Raw genomic sequence first — 21262 nt, 5'->3', positions numbered from 1 at the left:
TAAGGGGTCAGAGAGGTGGCTCTCTGAACTCAAGGCATTTGGATGCTTCTGGTTACTGCTGCAGTTTAAGTGATAAAGAATAATGTTGGCGATTCTTGGGATGACATTCACGGTGCATGGCGTTTACTGTGGCATGCTGCTGGTGTCACCCCCGAGGAAGGAAAAAGAAGAGATCTGGGTATACCAGGCGAAGAGGGCTTGTGATGGTGGCCGAGGAGATCCTTGCTTACAATGCTAGTGGAAGGTGAGTGACAGTTTCAACCTAACCTGCAGTAAGGCAGGATGTCTGTCACAATAAACTCCACAGAGAAAAGATGTTGGATGTCGGTTGCTTGGGGAGTCACTGACCTCGGGCAAGGTAGTTCTCTGCCAAGAGAAGCACAGAAATAGCCATTAGATGAGGCTGTCTTCAGCAGTGCTCCTTGTCACTACTGGAAAAACGTCCACCTGCCTCCCTGACAAGGGGAATGGATGGCCTCGCCAGCAACCTCCGGAATTGCTGTGCCGACCTTCACCTCTTGAATGGTTCCCATTTAGGTAGATAGGCCCCTGCTGGATAGTCAATTGCCTCTAAGTTTTGAAATCTTAATAGCTTTAATCTTCCTGTAATTTCTCAATAACTCTTCCAAGAACAAAGGTACAGTCCTTAGGATGCTGGCACTGTATCCTCATAATTAGTTCATAAGGGGTGTCAAATGAATCCTTTGTCCTGCGTGAAAAATTGAAACATTGTTTCCTTTTGGAAATTTTCAGGTCTGTATTTGTGGCTTTTATACATTTATTATTGTAGAAGTGGTTGGGCTTTCTTTTGGCTTCCAACAACCTATGCGAAATCCAGGCTATCATTGATTAATGTTTTTCTTTCTTTGTTCTAATTGAAACACCAGCACAATGATTTTTTTTGATCATTACTTCACCTTAAAAAAATTCTAAGAACATATTGGAATACATTAACATCACAAATAAAAATATCATTATAGCTAGCATCTATCAAAAATGTGCCAGACAGTGGGTGATTTAGACAGCGATCAGTATTAAAGACCATTTTGGAAGATGAGATGGAGCCTTTGAAAAATTAAGCAACCTTTAAATTGAGAACAGGTGAGGGACTGAGATGGAATTCTGTTCTGGAACCCAAACTTGAATATTCATTAGACTGTACTCACTGAGAAGCAGTAAAGAAAGGGTTTTCCATCTACTCCCCTGAGACATCTTTCTGTGCTTTCTGCTGTTAGACGATGATGATGGATAATTATGTGGGAGCAAAACTGATTCCATGTTCATGAAAATGCAGGGAAGAGTGTTTTTCTTTCAAGCTTATAGAGTCGCTTGATTGGTCATCCATTTTCTCGGTGACTCAGTTAGTAAATACTTTCTAGAGTATTTCATATGTGTGTTTGTCGGAGGATGAATGCACAGTTCTGGTTGGGTTATCCTCTAGTGAAAGGAAAGAGATGACAATAAGCAAGAAAATTAACTTGCCAAATGATTTGAAGAAATAATGAGACCAAGGTGAGAAGAGTCGAGATAAGAAGCAATTGGTATTCTGTTCTTTGCTATTCTTTCTATTTTATTCTCTTTCTTTTCCTTTTTGGACAGACTTATCCCAAACTGGTCTCTCAATTTGTAGCTGATGTGGCCTTGAATGTTGATCTTCCTGCCCCCACCTTCCCAGTTGTTGAAAGTAATGCCCAGGCACGTAGTTCTTGAGGCTGAACCTTGTGCACGCTAAGTTGGCATCTGCCAACTGACCTATATCCCTGTCCAGAAGCCACTGTTTTAAATGTGAAAGTCAGTCAGCTTAAACATACTGGTCTTTAACTAAATACAGAAACAAATCACAGGTGTTCTCTGGGAGGGTATGTAGAGGGACAAAATTCTGGGATTCAGAGGACCCAGTGCACACCTGAAATACATATTTTTCTGTGGGGACTAGTGACACTGTAGTAGTGTAAGAGAATAAATCCAAGTTTTCTTCAAAAAATAATTAAAAAAAAAGAGAGGCAGAAACCTGCTCACCATCTTTGGCCTCTCCACTTTTTCTGCTAGGAGCTAGCCATGATAATAATTTAATTTGTGAAGTTAATGCATTCCTATGTGCTCTAAGTACTTTTTAAAAGTGAAATGAAGGTAAAAAATTACTGTGCTGGTATTTCAATTAGAACAAAGAAAGAGAAGCATTAATTAGTGACAGCTTTGATTTAACATAGGTTGTTGGAAGCCAAAAGAAAGTCCAACTGTTTCTATAATAACAAATCTATAAAAGCCATAAATGTAGACCTGAAATTTTCCAAAAGGATACAACTTTCCAATTTTTCACACAGGACAAAGAATTCACATGACACTCTTTATGAGCTCATTGAGATGAGTTCTAAAGATTGCACCTTTGCTCTTTGAAATGTTATTGAGAAACTACAGAAAGACTAAAGACTTGGGCACACACACACACACACATGCGCACACACGCACTTGTGCGCACTTTTGAATATATATCTAGACGTAGCATGAGCAAGAAAACGAGGCATTTCTGAATCTGTATTATTTCATTTCCCACGATTCCAACTGCATGTTTTGATAGCACCCTCTTCCATACAGCACCATGCCACTGAAGTCCGTCCCTCTTTCTCACCCCCATCAGTGCAGCCAAAACTCATCAAAAGAAACCAAAGAGAAGGAAAGTCACACTGAACTACTTTATTTGGGGTGATTTACAAACAAACAAGCAGCAAAAAAAAAAAAACCTCCCCCAAAACAAACCAAACAAAACAACAAAAACCAACAGAACAAAGACAAAGCCAGGCTTGTACCAAGTTTGTGCAGAAACAGCACAGCGTGCTCCCCGGACCCAGGCAATGCTTGCTGAAGAGGGGTCACCTCCTACTTTTAAGATGTTCACCTGATGGGTCCTCTGTCTGCTCCTAATCCTAGTGGCATATGGACCCTTCTCTGCCTAAAGCTAAGCCAGTTTTTTCTCCATCACGCCTTTCTTTTCCATCCATCATAAGACTCCTCCAACAGAGGGGATGTCTCCGAATCTAGTCCGTTTCATGGAGACCTTGCCTTCAAAACTGCAAAGCAGGTAGGCATAATCCATATAGTTACATGAAGTTATTTTTACCCACTAACCTTGTTTCTTTCAGGTTTATAAGATGAAACAAAGGCTATCTCATGAATATACAATTATGAGCTTATGAGGTCGTTTTCATATTGGGACCCTTTGGCTTCATTTCTCTGTTGTAACTTCCTTCTCAATCCTTCTGCATTCCCCTCAGACTGGCAAATTCTCTGATAGGAAAAAATGCAGGACCTATCCCTCTGTGAGAAGAATGGAGACAGAGTCAACTATCTCTCCTAAGGGGCATTTCTACTCAATCACTCAGTGCAACTTTGGAGTTTACAATATTTCAAATCTACCTCATCCTAGAAGAGGATGATCCTACCATATTCCATCATGTAAATGAGTTAAAGTGTAAAACGCTTTTTTGGGTGTTGGTGAACGCCTAGAACAGTTTCAGTTCCTGGATAAGTTGTGAATCGCTCCACAGTCTGCTCTGTGCCACTGTGTCACACTTCCTGTGCCTTTGAGAAACAGAAATAATTTTCATTAACCAAAGCATGATTTGTTAGTTGTTGTTCTGATTCACTACATTATGAAATAATTATTAAGTAGTTACTATATTGCCTGATAACGAATAATAACTATATTAAATATCCAATCCACATCCTTTCGTTTAAATACTTCTGATAATATCTGATTTTATAGCTAGTAAAACATGTTTGGAAAGATCAATCTATGTGTAAAGTTCCATGATTAAGTAGTAGATACAGGATTTGAAATCTAGCACTCTGACTCCATTCTAAAAATTAGTAAGCTCACTATAGGTACTCAGAGGTGTGGGACATAGTAAATTATACAGAGGAAAGAATTTACCCTTAATGGTCAATCTATCAAGCTGAAAAAAATCATACTGTCTAGACAGAGACTATTATAGAAATTGATTATAAGCAATCAAAATGCAGGTGTGTCGCCCAGTCCTATCAGATATATCTGGAGCACTACTCAGGAATCTACGGCTCAGGAGCACTGTAAAAACGAGGGCAGGGAGATTCTAAGTTCTAGAGCAGTGGTTCTAAATCTGTGGGTCGTGACCCTTTTGGGGGTTGGTGGGTCCTTTCACAGGGGTTGCATATCAGATAGCCTGCATATCAGATGTTTACATGACGATGAATAACGGTAGCGATATTACAGTTATGAAGTAACAACAAAATAATTCTATGACTCGGCAGGGGGGTGGGGGTGGCCACCACAACATAAGGAACTGTGTGGAAGGGTCGCAGCATTAGGGAGCCTGAGAACCACTCTTCTAGAGGGGCAGTGAGCTTGCTGTGGAAAATGTGAGAAGCTCCACACGGGAAGGCGCACCAACATGGCTGCCTGAACACGACCCAACAAAGACAACACCAGTAGACATGCTATCGTTGAAGGAGCAAGGCTCAGGGGGCCTTAATCCCAGACGATCAGAAACTAAGGGATGCTAAGATCAGAGAAACAGGATTCCCCAGGGAAAAGCGCAGCTGGTTATCCAATACCAAACAGTCAGCCCTGAAAACATATATACAGATAACATTAGATGGAATGATCAGGTTACATTTATTTTGGGGAAACACACACATATTAATTGTTCTTACACACATACACATGTGTGTGTGTGTGTGTGTGTGTGTGTGTGTGTATGAAAAATTAAGGAAAAGGAGCCCATGAATTTAAAAGACAGCAAGGGAAAGTGGTACATGGGAGGTTCTGGAGGGAAGAAAGAGGAGAGAAATGGTACAATTATATTACAATCTCAAAAAAATATTTCAAAAATCCTACCTTTCAATGAGAATAACACACTTTAAAGAGCGTGCCTCATTCTGCTCTTGCATTTTATTTTAATTGTGCCTTTAAAAACGATTTTTGTAGGCATAATTTATGTAGTTACACATTGTCCCTTTGGGCCCTGAACCCAAGAGGAGAGCTGGCAGCACCCTCACTGGCAATCCTAAGAAAAGGGACCAAAGCAGTAGAAAATCTGGTTCTCCTTCAGGGCCAGGACTACACTTTGGTTGGCCTCCTGTCGTTTTCCCACCAGAGAAGGAAGTCACACCTGCTCAGGCATTTGGCAGGAAGCCCAATGAAACTGCTTCTGCTTTGGTGAGACCAACTGATCTATGAGGAATTCTTTTCAATACAGAGGAAGTAAATAGGAGATTTTCCAAGGTCCAGGTAACCATAGGAGCCTGTAGGGACACTACGGGGAAGGAGCCTGCAGTTGGATACGTGAGTTTTGTACATGCAACTTTAAATGTTTAGGCTCCTGTCCGGTCTCTACCTTTAAACATTATTTTTTCAAGGCTGGAATAAAATAATCGAACTTCTTTGGCTTAAACACTGACTATCAGTCTTCTATTTCTGTGCATTGCTTTATGCTATAAGATTAAGACAAAATAGTGGAACAAAATAATGTAAGCTATTAATATTTTATTTAATTGACTTTTCCTGGAATGCCACAATTTCTTATGCCAGTTTTGCACACTTAAGTGTGAGGGTAGGTTGAAGAATAAGTTCTGAGGTTTAGACAGCTATAGAATAGAACTGGGATTTGAAGTTACATTGCTTTATTTTAAAATAAAAGAGAGCAGAGCCAAGATACTACCTTGGATAAATCTCAACTCCTGCGGTTATGATAAGTTTCTCTATAAACTGACCAGCATCTTGTCATTGGGACAGTTTTAGGGTATGTTTTAGGACCCAAGAATAAACAACAGATTATTTTTATGCAAATATGTTGTCTTATCTCCATTCTTGTTGCAGCCTGAGGATTATATACGCTGCTTCTATCCAAATTAGATCAGGCTATACTGATTTAGTTACAAGACAGAATTTATGAGCAGTGCCATTCAAAATGTCTGTTAAAGTATAAGTATACAGATGAGCAATCTTATAACTTCGTTTGTCCTGCATCTTTCAGACTAGGTTCTCTATACACTATTTGGGGATAATTTGGCAGGGCACGTCAAAGAACTAACTCTATGCCAAAGATCCTTTCATCCAAGGACTCTTTAAGACATGCGGCTAAAAATTGCTCTATTTTAAGTTTTAATATCCAGTTTCATTTCCATATAACTTGACACAACTTCAAACTCAAGTAATGATCTATACATTGAAATAAAACCACTGGTATTTATGAAAATTGCATCGCTGGATTAGCCTATTGAGAACCCCTCAGCCCCAAAAGATAGAGTTTCAGTTTAAATAGGTTAGCGCCGGTTGATTTATGAGCCCCAAATCCTACTCTTTGGCAACATTCCCTGGGATGGGAACTTAATACACTGCATCGCCCATAAGCCAGACAAATGAACCTTCTGTTTGGAATATAACATACAGCGAAAGCCATGCTTCTTAAACATTTTCATCTTTTGGGCTTTAGTCCAGGCTTTGTGGTTGCTACTAAAAATACTGCCATTAAGTCTTCTTAAGAAGCATACACAAAAATCGGCCCCTCCATCCTTTTGCGGAAAAGCATTTCACATAGCATTTAAAGAGGCAGCAGACCTGATAACCTTATAAAGGGGAGAGAGATGGCACTACTTCCTTTGGTGAGCCCTGGAATCAAGCTTTAGATTTATTAATTTTAATCTTTTTACCTTTAGAGGCACCATTTAGTAAACTTAGGGGAGATGCAATGTGGAGGAGAAGGATGATGATAAACTCCTTATGGCAATATATTATGATTTTCTTTTTTTTTTTATTAATTACAGTTTATTCACTTTGTATCCCAGCCGTAGCACCCCCCCCCCCCACCTATGAATTTCTTAAGACAAGGGCAGTAACTAATTTCTTGTGTTAGAAAGCTTTGGCCAGGCTTAACAATAGGGCCTTTGTGAGCCCTGCAGTGTAGGTGCTGAGGAGTGGAGATTGCCCAAGGCTCGAGGAACAGACATTTCAAGTCTTGGAGCGTTTATATGGAGTCTGGGTAGCACAGAATGACATAGATCTACTGCCTGTTATTTCTAGATGCCAAGGTACCTTAGTTATGAAAAATTGTAAGTGCTGTACTTTTGGTCCCCGTGTATAAAAGTCTCCATCAAGACCGTTGGTGTCAGAGAAAGGAAGCAAATAGCTCATGCCCAGTCTCTTACATCTTTCCTCCATGAACATTCTGGCGCTCTTCATTAGCTGTTGTTGGAACAACACATATAAAAGCAATGGTGAATTGAGCCCAAAATAACACTTTCAATCATCATCTTATTGTGAGGAAACTTTGAAATCTGATTTTTTTCACGTGTGATTTTTAGATTGTAAGTGACATTTCAAATGTTTAGCAAAACCTGGGTAATTTAATTTTTATTGAAAAAAAAAAAGACAATTTGTAAGTGTTGTGATAATGAAAGTAAGCAGATATTCTTTCAGTAGGTAAGAAAATGTGTGTTGCTTAATTATGAAACGCAGATATCCGGAACTAAATATTTGCCTGTGTTTCCACCTTAGAAATTTTATACTGTGCTTTATTTTGCATAAAATATATTACACAATAAAACATAATGAAGATAAGGACTGTAAGCAGCACAATTCAAACTTAAGCAGAGTATTTCCATGTTTTAGAGAATTACTAGAAAACTGTGCACATAATTCTTAAAGGTAGAAACTAACTGGGGAAGCATTTTTTTTTTCCACAGTAACACACTTTCTCTCTTGGGAGGCTGTGGGATTGATTGCTAACCTGCCGAAAATGGAAGTTTTCTAAGTGGCTTGGCTTTTCTTCTGTTACAGCCACAGTCCAGTTCACCCGTAATTATGACAGTAACACCTGCGACAGGTTTCCACAGCCATCTTCTGATACATGTTTCATTTTTGTAGGCTTTCAACATCAACATTCATGCACTAAGCAGAGCCGTCTTGGTTCCAGAAAACCGCAAGCCAATGCAAATTTTCTTTAACCAGAAAAATCATTCATTCATGTATATCTGAATTGAAAGAAGATCCAACTCTCAAAACACTAAGTTGTGTTTCAAGTCCTTTATAGAATAAGGGGGTGATAATTTTGTTGCAGATATTTCTGTTGCAGAATGGAGTTTGCGGTCACACAGAAATGGCTTAAATCTCAGGCCTATCATTTGTAAACTCTGATTTTGGTAAGTGAAGACACTTTTCTGAGTTTCTGACTACGTAAACGTAAAAATGGGGTGAGAGGAACATTCTTTGACATGAAAGAAGATCTCTGATGCCTTCTCTGGTTGCAGGTTAGGGGAGGGCACAGCAGTATGGGAAGGGCTACATCTTGAAGAGGAGCCTGTGTGGATGAGGACTGTGTTCTAGGTTAGGCAGTGGTGACCCAGTGTTCTGGGCTTTGTGTCAGGGTCTTGACACAACATGACGCCGTGTCTCTAACCTGGTAGGAGAGCACAGAGACGTCAGGGAAGGTATAAGCAAACGGACAGAGTAATGCTAATTCCACTCAGGGTCAGCATAATCAGTGTGGCCTTTTGGCTTTCTGTCAATATATATTATATGGCGAAATAATGCTTATAGCTTAAATGTGAATATGCACTACTATTAAATATCAGAGATATGTAATATTTGAATTAGTTTTAAATTTTGGTATATATTCCCAATGGCCAAGTTTTTCAATTTATGTAGAGGGGAACTGAGGTTAAATTTAAAAAAAAAAAAGCAACTTATACAATAGTCCCGCAGACTCAGTCTCTATCAGGAATACTAAATTATTTCTTTAGAAATTGGGACAGCAAGGCAGCCACAAAACCACCGGCCTATACTTTGTCCTGACCACATAATGTGCAGGGATAAAGATGGGGCAGAAATTGAGGGAAAGGCCAACTACTGACTGGCCCAGCTTCCTACCTGTACTTGCAGACAGAAGCCTAGCGTGACTGTCATCAGAGAGATTCACCCAGAATCTGATGGAAACAGATGCAGAGACCCACAGCCAGACATTAGATGGAGCCTGGGGAATCCTGCCAAAGAGTGGGAGGAAGAATTGTAGTAGCCAGAGGGACCAAGGGTACCTTTTGAGGAAAACCTATAGAATCAACTAATCTGGGATTGTAGAGGCTCACAGAGACTGAACCACCAAACAGAGAGCCTGCAAAGGGACTGAGCTAGGCCCTCTGCACTATGTAACAGTTGTGTGGCTTGAAATTCATGTGGGACTTCTAAAGTGGGAACAGGGGCTGTCTCTGACTCTGTTGCCTGTCCTTGGGACCTATTCTTTCCCCTAACAGGTATGTAGGGGAGGGCCTCCTCTTCTCTGAAGAGAAAGGCTAGGAAGAGTGGATGGGGGATGGGTAGGAGGGGAAATTTCAGTCGGGATGTAAAGTAAATAAACAAATTAATTAAAACCGAGACAACAACAACAACAAAAGAAATTCTTTAAACCTGCGTCGGCAGAGAAAAGCAGAGATCTCGTTTGACAGAAGTAGAAACGGAATTTCTGAGTTCGCTCGGGTACCTGAGGGAAGCTTGTGGTTTGAAACTTACAGGATGACTTGAGACCACTCAAGAATAAAACTGCACGTGTGTAAGGCACATTTCTTCTCTAGTGGAAAAGAAGATAGCGGCTTGCCTTCCACCTCTGCAGAGGCGACTGTATTTTGGAAACAAAGGTTGTTCTGCTTGAGGGCAGCACAACCCTTGAGACATAGCCAACACCCCTAGCCCTCTCCTCCCCCATGTAATAGCTGATTTGTTCTTGAGTAGTTCAGTAGATTAAAACCTATAGTTAGAACTTTTTTCCTAATTGAAAATTTTAACATCAAATTATCCTTTCACAAATTCAGGTTGCCTCGTGCCGGGCCAAGACTTAAAAATAAAATGCTTGTGCAAGAGTACTAATCCATGGCTGGAGGGCATTTTTTAAACCCCGAAGTTGTTTAAAAAGTTTAATTCACTTATTTCTGTATGTGTGTGCGTGTAAGTGTATGTACACATACTCTTGCATGGGTATAGGTCCAAAGAGGGCTTTGGAACCCTCAGAGCTGCACTTAGAGGTCAGTGCACAGTGCTAGGGTTTTACGGAAGCTGAGATCTGAAGTCCAGTTCTCAGGGCTGCACAGCTTGTGATATCCCAGAGCCTTCCCTCTGGTCCTAAGTTCTTTTTTATTTTCCTAGGGTTTTCTTTCTTAAAACATATTTTTATTATGTTTTTGAGACTATAATACAATTACATCATTTTCCCCTTCCCTTTCCTCCCTTCAAACCTTCTGTATGCACTTCCTTGCTCTCTTTCAAATTCATGATCTATTTTTTTTTTCATTGATTGCTGTCACACACTAAATTATTTTGAGTTTAAAAAAATTATTGGATCGAGAATTTACTTTTAGGTCTTGACGTTTATCATCGGTGTTAATTTAATATAACAATCAGTAGCATGTTCAGACAAAAAAAAGGGGGGGGAGGAGATTTCTTTTTAGATGTCACTTAGTCTGAACTTTTCAATTCCCAGTAGCTTTATAAAAATTCGTTATGAAACAGGGTAGCTGTAGGCATCATCTTTTTCAAGTTCAGCACTGTTAACTATTATTTCTACAACCATGTTTTAAAGGTGGTGCTGGTGCCGTTAGTCCTGTTAGGGGTTCCTCGTGCACACATATGGATGGTATGTGCCTCATCTGAGGACTGGCAGGAATCTCAAGAGTGGAACCTTTGCTCTCATCTATGTCTCCCATGTACCCCAACAGGGATTCTGTGTGTGGTGATCCAAGCTGTCTCTAGCTTAGCCTAGAGTCAAGAAGAGAAATTGCTTCCACCTCTCCGTGGGAGGTTCACCAAGAGCCACAGCCACCCCTACTCTCCTCTGTGCTGTCATTTGCCCTGGAAAGTCCCTCAGTCTCAGGTCATTAGCAGCTTGCTGTCAAAGGGAATTATGCAGTCTTCTCTCCCCTCTTTCTTCCGCTTCTCCTCCCCCCCCCACTATGAGGTGAACAAATTTACTCTGCCATAGCTCCCTCCCGGCCGTAAATTCATAATTCTGGGTATTCAGAAAAAGGTGTGACTTTAGCTCACAGTTTGAGCAATTTCAGCCCATTACAATGTGGTTAATTGTGTATGGACTGAAATTAATAAAACTGTGAGCTGTTACCCTGTTTTCTCTATAACTTGCTTTATCCCTGGTTTTCATTATAGTACAAGAAAGCTGTTGAATGTTACAATTTCATTTCTGTTATACAACATCCTCTTCTTCTTATGTGTTTATTTCTGTTTCTTCTTTCCCAAACTCATTCTTCTATACCAAAGCTTTGGCATTTTTAAGGGGGTGCTTGAAGGACAGGAGTCTTTCCGCTCTGGTTTTGGTATTAGGAAATAACAGTCAGTTCTACTATTGTGTTCATGCCTTGAAAGTAGCATCTGGGAAATGCTGGTGCAAAGGATCTCCAAAGTCTGGCCAGGATTCAGCCATGTCCTGCCTTTGTTACCGGAACACCAGGCTCTGCCAATGAGAAAGTTCAACAAACACGTATTACTGCTGAGTCTGCATAACAGAGCAAGGCGGCTCTCTACTCTGTCCTCTCCACACCCACAGCACAGCACAGCACATCCCTGGATAATCACCGGTCTCATCTTTATTAAAGAAATCACATCGGCATATTAACACACCCACGAACTCCTTGTCCTTGTCCAATTTGCAAAACTGTGTATTTGTCCATAAAGTTTGAATCAGTTGTTTAGTGTGGATTCCTAAATGGAAATACATATAGATAACAGCCTGATTTTTTAACAGTTACACAATAAATACTGTGAATTTTTATCAAAGAGCAGTAATATATATATTTTTTTCTTTAGAGGTTTATATGTGGTGACACTTTTTCTTTGGTCTGGGTAGTCAGAAGTTGGATGACATGAAATTTTATGCCCATTTTGTCTCTCCCCCAAAAAAGTCTAAATATTTGACCTCAGTCATTGCCAATTTAATAACAAGTCTGAGACTCTTTGGTGGCCTTTGTCTGGGCTTTTAGCTATAAAATGCGTATCATCCATTATTATAGGGATTTAAAGCTCTATCTGCATGCATAAAACCAATTTCAGATGGAAATTAGGTAGCAAAGGTGGTGGAAAGGTCACAAAAGTCGTTTAATAGTCTATTACTCGAGGATTTCACTGACCTTTAGAAAAAGAGGGACAGGGAATGAGTGTGTTGGTGGGGAGGGGCAAGTAGAGAAAAAGCTCACCGCAAACAGCCTAAACAAACCATGTTCAAGTCCAATGTGAAATTAAGAGCAGAGTTTGGGTCACATGATGTTCTTGAGTAACCTGTGATATTGATTTACCTACTACAGAAATGACTTCTAAATGATGGGAGCTAAAAGCACTAGCATAGTGATAAAAAGAGGTCATTATATTTTTTCTTTCCTTTTTTAACGATTCTTTATTTTTATTTTATGTGTATGGGTGTTTTGCCTCCCTGTATACCCAAGTACCATATGTGTGTAGAGTCCATGGAGTCCAGAATTGTACATTGGATCCCCTGGAATTGGAGTTACAAAGGGTTGTGGGCTACCATGTGGGTGCCAGGGATTAAAACCAGGTCGCCTGGAAGAGTACCCAGTGCTCTTAACTGCTGAGCAATCTCTCCAGTCCCCATAATGCCTCTTTGTCTTGCCAAATTATTTTTGTGACTAGGGATGTCACGAATTAGAATTTAGGAATTTAGGTATAGACACTGGAGATCTTGTTCTGTTCTCTCTCTTCTCCTCCTTCCCATTCTCTCCTTTTCCTCCTCCTCCTCTTCTTTCTTAGCTTTACACACACGTGTGTGCTCACATACATAAACATGCTGGTAGACTAAGGGTGATAGTAGTATGTGTCTCATTATAACATCAGTAAATGAATGGAGACTACATGTATCAGCTAGTTTAAATGTTTGGCACACAGTTAGACTCCATAACTGTTAGTTGTGCTGGCTATGAGCATGATCTGCATTATTGTGCTCCCTTCACGCTCTTGTGTGCTCCAGGATATGAAAATTTACAAGCTCACCAGCATTAGGTAGCCTTTTGTCTAACAGTTAAACTCTAGCTAGCCCTGATTAGAGATCAAGTATTATATCTCTAAGTTAAATTCCAAGTACTTCAAATAATTATGTCATTTTTCTGGGAATCAGTACTATGAAGAAGTTTACAAAGCTCAAACCACATGTCTTCTTAACCTTTCATACTGGGCCCGTCACCAACTTGAACATGCTTTGTTGTGGATAATTGCCTCATTATCATATATGTGCTTTTGTCATAGTGCCTGCTTGAAGGCTTCTTCTACTGGATAACATTTCCATTGTCCCTTGTTTTATTTTAGGGTTGCTCTGAACCATGCCCAAGCCTTTGGCCATTTGGTGGAAACTATTATAAGTAACGTTATTACCATAATTAAAAGGCTGGGTAAGAATGACTTGGGAAGGGCCACGTCGTCATGAAGTCACCTTTGGCTCTCAGTCAAGTGTGGGTCACTGGTGTCATGGACACTACCTACTTGACTAAATACTCACCATTGGGTTAGGTGATGGTTTTCAGGGCATACATTTATAACACTTGGATTCTACAATTTGTCTTTTTCCCGAGAATTAGAGAGATTAATTATATTCTTAGTGGGCTTGCTGTACCCCTCCATTGTGATTTTATGCAGATTCTTCAAGAATACAAGAGAGTCCAAGAATTTACTCTTCTACTCCCAACTCAGATCTCACTTTGTCGGCATGGAAAATGAAGTGCTCAGGCATTAGAGAAGCAATAAAAAGAGGAACTCTGGCATATTTTTGCGATTGTGAGCAATCAGATGGCCAGTATGTGATTTTTCTTTCTGGCATCTCCCCTCACATCTTGGCTGCCATTGCTGAGGAGCAAGCAGTCTGGGTCATAACATTCTAGGGTCTAGCTTGTATTGCTGGTCTCGTTTGCAAAGCTCTCCAGAAGACGCTGTTTCCCTCACATCTCTTTGCCTGTTCCTCTGGAAACCACAGAGGAACTCCATCCTTCTTCATGTTCCTCTGTTTAACCGCAGCTCTCTTCTGCAAAGAAAGACAGACTATAGAAAAGAGAACAGGAAAAATTAATAAAAGTGCTATCACATTGTCTTAAAAAACTAACTTTAAAGGTGGGCGGTGGTGGTGAACGCCTTGAAACCCAGCACTTGGGAGGCAGAGTCAGATGGATCTATGTGAGTTTGAGGACAGACTGGTCCACAGAGTGAGCTACAGGACAGCCAAGGTTGTCACTGTCTCGGTCAAATAAATAAACAAACAGATGAATATAATGAAAATTACACTTGCTTTATCATTGTGTCTTATTTGTTTTATCTTTATACCAATATTTTTAAAAAGAGCAATATCCTAAAAAGAAGCATTAGATCATTATATGGAATGGATAGAATATTCATTCTGTGTTTCTCAGGAAAATATTTTAAGATGGTAATGATCCAGTTATGTTCACAAGGGGCTAGGAGAATTTCTACGGAAGAGATAGTAACAGAATAAATGTTTATGGTAACAGTGTGAGTCAGGATTGTCCAAAACAACCCAAGGAAATTTTTTGGAAATTACCACTATCATATTTATTTAGGCAGCTTGGCCTCATTCAACTGGGAACTTAAAAATTAACGTATTTGCAGAGAGGAATACTTACATGATAAGTATATTCATTCATGCGTGCGTATCTATGTATAAAATTTATAAGAAATTTAATTACAATTTATCATACTTTTGTCAAAATTATTGGACTGGCATATACTCACACAGACAAGAATCTTTCTTCATTAACAATTTGTGTAACTCTGTACTTTATGAGCATTAAAATACTGTTCATAAAACATCTGTGTCATTAATTTTATTACTTGAATTCTCCACTAAAATCATTCACAGTAATCAGAGCCAGAGACCATGGCTTAATTTTAAATAGATTAAGTGCAACATCAGAAGGATTTCAAGAAAATGTGTTATCTGTTGTTATTCATCAAAACAGAACTTTCTGAGCCAGTTGCGATGGTACACACCTGTAATCCTCAGGAGGCAGAGGCAGGACAATCTTTGTGAGTTTGAGGCCAGCCTGGTGTACAAAGCACGTTCAGGACAGTCAAGGCTACCCAGAGACACTCTATCTTGAAAAAAAAAAAAACCAACCAACCAAACAAAATAAAATAAAATAAAGAAAGAAAAATATAGTTCAAGACTTTTTAAAAAATAATTAAGAGATACTATTTAAGGAAAGTATTATATTGTATCATTAGTTAAATTTTCCTCATATATCAAATTTTAATTTAATTTGATGACTATTCAACAATTTTGTTCATCGAAACGTGTCTTTGTTCTAAAATTTATACGTAAAGTGTATAAAAGAAAATAAGAAATGCAAGGCAAGATGTTCCAATAAAAACATATTTCCGACCCATCCGTATTTCAGTGTATACAGGCTATTTGATGACATGTTAACAAATTTTAATACATTTCTCTCATGAGAACTTGACCCAATGCCAATCTTACTCTGAGAAAAAGATCAAAGCTGCCAGGGCAAATTAACTCTGTGCCGACATACTTGTCTCTGGCTATTGAAATCTGACCTTCTAACACATCATGTCTTTATTCCCCTTTGTTGCTCCACCGTGTGGATGGGTTTCATTTAACTGAACCACAAGTCATATTGCCTCCGCTCGTGAGTACACAGAAATGTGAAAGCAATTTAGTGGGTTTTTTTCCCACCCGTTGTTTCTCCCTCGTGCCTTTGAAAGTCTGGCAAAGAGCACAGAAGTGGAGAGAGGGGATGGAAGGCATTCTGGTACATCCTCTGCTGAATGGTTTGAGTTTGTGAGATACAACAAGCCAGGTAAGTTTCGGGGCTCCACTGCACCTGAGTTCCAGACACTGCTTGAGCAAGGAGCGCTGTTGATGTCCTTCCAAACAGGCTCAGCTTAAGTTACAGAAACAAATTATTAATAGCTTTGACCTCTTAAACTATTATACTAAGAAAATGCTCTACTCACTTTAAACCCACCCACCCCATTGTAATCTCTGTCTTTGAAGTCAGTCACGTAGTAATTTCCTCTCAGGAAAGTTTAACTCGAGATGTTTCAGTCGGTAGGATGACTTTTCCTTGAAAAAAAAAAAAAAAATTCCCATCCATCTTAGATTGGTGCGGCTTAATTAACGTAAGTAATAAATGGATTCATTTTTAGACGCATGTAAGATGCTGAATCAAATTGTCACCAACCCACAGGTTTCTTTATGTAAATGCAAATTCTATTAGTAAGCTGAATAAAAACAAACACAATATGATCTGATATCTATTATAATGTCATGAGACACTGACTAGCCCAGTAATACAAGCAATCAGCACAAACGAAACCAAGGTCCGTGTGGACCCCAGGCACCATCTGACCGATGAGGCCTGCTTTAGCATTTGTATAACGGATGCATTAAGACTTAGAAGTACTTATAATGAAAACTTGTTCACTGTGACGCCAGAGAGGCAGCATACAGTGTTTTAGAAAGCTCTTTAAGACTCTAAATATTCTTCAATGAACAAAATCTAGGTCTAAATCATACTATTGATTGACTTCCCAGTTTCTTCACATGACAAGAAGAATAAATAGCCAGTGTGGTGTCACACAACATTCATCTCAGCACAAGAGGAGGTGGGAGAATTACAAGATTGGGGCTATCCTGGACCATGAGTAAGACCCCGTTTCAACAAGACAAGACAAACCAATTGAATAACTAAATCAACAATGACAATGAAATGTTTATTGACTCTGTACTCGATTGGGGAGTTTTAAACAGTCTTTGATTTATCTAACTGTGATTATTATCAACTAAAAACTTAACATCAGATTGAAACAGTTCTGAAGCAGTTCCAGCACAGAGGAATGCCTATATGCTCTGTATCCGTGAGTGCTTGCTGTTGGACGAATACGAATTCAGAGAGTTGAAAGATTCTAGTTAACTTTTCTCTGCTCTGTTCTATTTTCACTTCTGTATCTCCATAATCAGAATGCATCTTCCACAGATCAACTATAGCAGATTTCGTTGTTGAGATACACTGTAACAAAATGCTGGTTTTCCTTTTCAGATTTTACCTGTCCAATGCATATGATATGTTAAAGAAAGCTAAGGAGTTAATACCTCATGTTTTTTTTTGTTTGTTTGTTTTTTGTTTTTTTTTTTTTTTGTTTGTTTTTTGTTTTCCTCAGAGGGTACTGACCTCTGAGATAATAGAGAAGTTCTCACACTTCGACACTTTCAGCTTCTCAACAGTGAACACGAGCACGGTCTTCCAACAACAGTGGTGCTGTGATAAACATTCCTAATTCATGTTCTAGGATACATGTGCAAACTCTCTGTAGTTGGGCGTGAGGTTTCTGTAGCTGGAGTTACTCTAGCTTGGTGGCATAGGCCTGTGTATGCCTTTAGCTAATTAGGAAGCTGAAGCATCAGGCTGCAAGTTTGAGACCATCCTGGGGAACTTAAAAGGACCCCATCTCAAAGTCAAATTTAACAGCTATGGCTCAGGGGTAGCCCTCTTGGCTAGCATGACTGTGCGCTGGGATTAATCCCTAGCATTACCAAAAAGAGTAATGTCAAAACCAAACAAAAAGGCCTTCAACTTGTTTTCTTATGTACCTGAGTTTTGATTCTTGATGAAGTCTGCAAAGCCATTCAAAATAACAAAAACAGGTCTATCATCCAACCCACTTGGGTGGATTTGGTACGATCATTATGACTGCACTTTTTTTCAAATCACTGTGTTTATTTCTATGATGATTCCATGTTCACTGACGTTCACATGGCCTGTCAGTCATACCATCATGTGCTCTTTCCTCTTTGCTGGCTTTTGTAGCTTTGCTTTTCCAAATTTGCATTTTCCAGTTTATTCCTTGGTCTCTTCCTAGGCATCACTACCAGTTTCTACTCCGCCCATGGAGCCATTCCACCCTATCACCACTCTCATGCCTTGTTACAATTCCAGGCTGATTGACTCAACACCTCATGATGCCCTTCCCAGTGTCCTGCTCAGCTACCTCCTATCCTTAAGCTCCTGAACATCAGTGAAGCTCTTAATACCTCGTTTTTACCCTACTGTAAAATCTCTACCATAGTTTACCTTGCTTATAAAAAGTGTTCAGGGGTTGCCTTGGCATAAATATTAGCACCCAGATCTATGTTTTATCAGCCTACGTACTTTTGCCAGTACTCTCAATTGTCCTGAATCATGACCTTTCTTTTCCTTTTATCTGCCTCACCTCAAATACTAATCAATCAGAGCAAAACAGACCCACTCTTTGCATCAGTGAGCTGCAGGCAGATTATAAAGATGGGAAGGTATCAGATAATAATGAGAAATATCATTAGGGTTCAGAACGTAAAGTAGACAAAAAGAAATGTGTCCTTGTAAAACTGACATTTAAACTGAAACCTGAACAGTGCTAACAACAGGCTAAATGAAGCATGACAAGAAGACATTCCTGGCAGTTGGAGAAATATATACAAAGCCAGATGATCAGGTATTTCTGGCTCAATTTTGGCCTGCTTTTCTCTTTGGAATCTTCCTAGGCCTAAGCCATGTATTTTCCTTTCTAGATGTGTTTTTTTCTGGTCTCTATTCCCAACAGCTCACAATTTATTGCATTTGTCCCCCCCCTTTTATTCTTTTTTACCTTCTAGGTTCTGCAAGATGGTTTGGTATTTTACATGTTCCTCATTATATCCTAGAACTTCACAGTATACAGCAAAGAACTGTGGTTTAATAAAGTTTGTTGATTGAATCAGTTATGAATAAACTCCCCAAGGGGTGACAACACTAGAAAGCAAGTGAAGACCAGCTGGTTGTCCTGTCCTTCTGATTGCCATGGTAATGCAATCTGGTCATATTGACTGTCCAAAGCAATCAGTATTTCTTTTAGGGTGTGGGTCTTCCAGGCATAATTGAAACATGTTTGATTCCTTTCAACTCACATGACAAACTGATTTTACTTTTTTTGTTATCTGAAGAAATTTCAAGTAAAGCAGTTAACGCACAGAATATGGTAGGAAGCATTGTATTCAATCTACTGGAGCAAGAACGCTGCGCTGTTGCTTGATTTTGGGTATCTATAGCTCTGAGAATTGGAACTGATCTTCAGAGAGATGGTTCTTAATAGTGTGTAACAGTCAGTTGTGGCAGAGTGTGTGTGACACTAATGCAGCCAATCACTACAAGGCACTTCCATGTATGGTTTATTCCATTAAAAAAGTGATATATATCAGAATTATATATATATATATAATATATATATATGAAATATACATATGAAAGCATGAGTTGAAATTTCTCCTACTTATGTAACTAGTTTCAATCAATTAAAACATTTCATTAGCATCTGGCTTCCGCTTCTGAGTAAAACACATCACAACTTTCCTGCTCTTATGGGATGTTTTAGATCATTTAGAGTTTTCCTATTGGTTTGAAGAGCCGAGGGAGGCAGTTGGCTGGAAGGAAATTGAATGAAAATAAACAGTATGCACGTAGCCTCTGGAACTGATGATAATAGATCAAGGGATTTGCCTTTTTTTAGTGAGATTAATGCTATCACCGTTTAGACCGAGCTGGCTTCAGAAGACAGAGGTAGAGAGATACTGAAAGGCACTGTTTTCTTGTTTATATTCAACGAAAATCTTAACTTTGAAGTTGCATATGTTAGGAATTTCCCCTCCAAAGTTAACAGCTTAAGTATTATCAAAGCCATTTCATAGGTTTGCCCTAAGTCACTAAATTTCCAGTTACCCTAAGGGGGGAGGGAAGCAGACTATTTCTTGGACTGAACATGAAAATACTGATTCTGAGATGTTAGATTATAAACGTTGAGGCATCACTGTCCTTGGAGGAAGAAGCCTGACTGTAGGCCTCTTGACAACTAGACTCCAAAGGGTAAATTATCACCACCTTATTTCCAAGATGTCAACATTTGTGACTTCAGCTTAGTCCTCTTTATTTAGAATAATTTTATTTAGTTAAAACTAAGAAGACACACATACCACATTTCTGCAGAACTTAGTGGCAACTGTAATTTGATCATGAAGTATGACCTCTCCTAGAGGTTCATGTGTGGAGGGCTTAGTCCTTTGCTGGTGGATGCAGCCATTACAAAATTACTAGATCATGGTGGCATTGACATCATCAGTAGAGTAATAGAACAATAGATTCATAACCTGATGGTGTTATCTGGGTATGACAGATACTTCTATAAGTCATCTGTAGTTGGAGAAAGTAGTGTCCTTAGGACTATATTTTGTCATGAGCCTTTGTTTTTCTCTTGCTCCCCTCACTGGTTGTCATTAGCTCAGTAACTTGGCTTGGCGACACCATCACTACAAGGGCATTCCACCACACTACATGCCTGGAACAACGGACCAAGATGATCATGGACTGAAACCTCTTAAACCATGTTCCAAAAGTTAATCTGACAGTGCAATAAAACACGAAAAGCAAGCCAGGCAGGGTGGCACACACGTATAATCTCAGCATTCAGGGAGGCATAGGTAGGCAGATCTTAGTGAGTTTGAGGCTAGCCTGGTCTACAAACTGAGTCAGGACATCTAAGGCTACACAGAGACACCTTGTCTTGAAAAACAAAAAACAACAACAACAAAACAAAAGAACCCAACCAACCAACTTCTAACACATCAGTGAATTAGGATGAATCTTGGCCTATTAGAGAGGCTAAAGGACTTTGTAAATTTCAGGTACTTCAACACAAAATAAGAAGGAACAAAACTTGCCAAGTCCAAGCTGTGCCCATAGGGAAATATCAAAGGCCACCAAGAAAGACAGAGCAAAGGAAATATTTAGTTGGTGCCATGGTTAGTTTTAATTGTAAATATCATGTGGAATCACTTGGGAAGAATGTCTCTGTCAGGAGTGCTTACACCAGGTTGGCCTGTAGATATTTCTGTGGGGTATTGTCTTGATTCCATTAAATTCTATGGGAAGACCCAGCCCACCATGAGCAACGCTATTCCCTAGGCAGGAGATCCTGGGAAAGAAAGCCTGAGTAGTAGGCGTGCATGAATTCATTTCTGTCTTTTGAGTCTGGATATGATTTGTCTAGCTGTTTCAGGCCTCTGATGCTTTGACTTTGCCATAGTTATGAGCTGTCATCTGGAATTGTGAGATTAGACAAACCTTCTTTCTAAGTTGCCTTTTGTCAGGGTATTTTGTCAGTAGCAGGAAAGGAGACTAAGCAAACGGACTT

This window comes from Meriones unguiculatus, chromosome 6 (genome assembly GCF_030254825.1).
Source record: "Meriones unguiculatus strain TT.TT164.6M chromosome 6, Bangor_MerUng_6.1, whole genome shotgun sequence".
NCBI classification, from domain to species: domain Eukaryota; kingdom Metazoa; phylum Chordata; class Mammalia; order Rodentia; family Muridae; genus Meriones; species Meriones unguiculatus.
The sequence above is the reverse complement of the archived record's forward strand: the minus strand, read 5'-3'. Positions refer to the sequence as shown.